The sequence below is a fragment of the Octopus bimaculoides genome, chromosome 9 (genome assembly GCF_001194135.2).
Source record: "Octopus bimaculoides isolate UCB-OBI-ISO-001 chromosome 9, ASM119413v2, whole genome shotgun sequence".
In the NCBI taxonomy this organism is placed as follows: domain Eukaryota; kingdom Metazoa; phylum Mollusca; class Cephalopoda; order Octopoda; family Octopodidae; genus Octopus; species Octopus bimaculoides.
In genome coordinates, this window is record NC_068989.1 from 22,310,397 (window position 1) to 22,312,079 (window position 1,683).

Consider the following 1,683-nt stretch of genomic DNA (forward strand, 5'->3'; position numbering starts at 1 on the left):
AATATCTGTTTCCCATACTTTGAGATATGGGACTGCGAAGGGCAATTTTTCCAGGTACATATATATATATTTATATATATATATATATATGTATGTAAACACGCCCTCCCCCACTCCGCATACACACTTACATAACAATATAACAATTAGATGTGTATGTACGTATGTACGTAAAAGTGTTTATATATATGTGTGTGTGTGTGTGTGTGTGTGTGTGTGTGTGTGTGTACGTGTGTGCACATGCAGGTTTTTCAAACTGGATGGAAGAAGTTGGTTATTTAAATAAGACGGGCGAAAGAATGAATCAGACACCTTTATTACCAGTTCTCCCCTTCTTCCTCCTCCTACTCCTTTAGCCCCTCCCTCTCCTTCTTCCTCCTCTATATTTCCGTTTGGTAGCAGTGAAGAGAGAGTGTTTGAATCTCCGAGGTAAGTAGCTAGTTATTCATTATATATGACTTTCTTTTATTACTTTTTTCTGGTTCCTAGTCATTGGACAGTGGCCATGCTGGGGCACCGCCTTGAAATCGATCAAATCAACCCTAGTAAAGTTTGTTTTTCTTTCTTTTTTTTTTTAAAGAAATTCTATTACTTATTTTACTTATTCTATCGAAGTCTTTTTTTTAGAACCGCTAAGTAACGAGAACGTAAACAAACCAGTACTGGCTGTGAAGTAGTGAATAAGAAATACATAGAAACATACATACACATACATACACACATATATATACGCACACGCACGCAAGATAGGCTTCCACACAGTTTCCGTCTACCATGTAAAGTAGTGAATGAGAAATACATAGAAACATACAAACACATTCATACACACACATATACGCACACGCACGCAAGATAGGCTTCCACACAGTTTCCGTCTACCATATGAAGTAGTGAATGAGAAATACATAGAAACATACATACACATTCATACACACACATATACGCACACGCATGCAAGATAGGCTTCCACACAGTTTCCGTCTACCAAACTCACAAACTATTATTCAGTAAAAGATGCGGCAGAGGGAATTGAACCTGAAGTTTTGAAGTTACAATTTTTGTGCTGATCCCTTACACTATCCACTACCGCCCACTCTTCATTCGGCTCCGATTCAGTAGATCTACGAATCAATGATACTCTAGCCGTGACCATCACGATTTTTCTTCCTAATTGTGATATAACTTGGATCACATTCTCCAACGTATTCCGAGCTGTTTTTGCTTTCTTTTACAAAACTTGTTTTCGTTTTTTTTGTTTTTGTTTTTTTCGGAAGTTGAATGTGATTTGAGGGAAATGTGGTTGCTATTCGCGCACCCACACTCTCGCCAGTTAGTGTCGTTGTTCTTATTGTTGTTGTTGTTGTTGTTGTTGTTGTTGCTTTTGTTGTTGTTGTGTGTGTGTGTGTGTGTGTGTGTCAGAGAGAGACAGAGAGAGAGAAACAGACAGACTGACAGATAGAGGAGAGAGTGAGAGAAACACACAGACAGACAGACAGATAGAGGAGAGAGAGAGAGAGAGAGAAACAGACAGACAGACTGACAGATAGAGGAGAGAGGGAGAGAAACACAGACAGACAGACAGATAGAGGAGAGAGAGAGAGAAACAGACAGACAGACAGACTGACAGATAGAGGAGAGAGAGAGAGAAACAGACAGACAGACTGACAGATAGAGGAGAGAGAG

General features: G+C 39.4%; 1 protein-coding gene across 1 annotated transcript in view; it reads left to right on the forward strand.

Moving 5' to 3' along the window:
- The first annotated feature begins 380 nt into the window (after positions 1 to 380).
- The window catches only part of LOC128248707 (uncharacterized), a 62,474-nt gene continuing 61,171 nt past the window's right edge, over positions 381 to 1,683 (forward strand). The window contains exon 1 of the transcript XR_008264875.1: positions 381 to 429. The gene's annotated coding sequence lies outside the window, so the exon portion shown is untranslated. The remainder of the gene's footprint in view (positions 430 to 1,683) is intronic.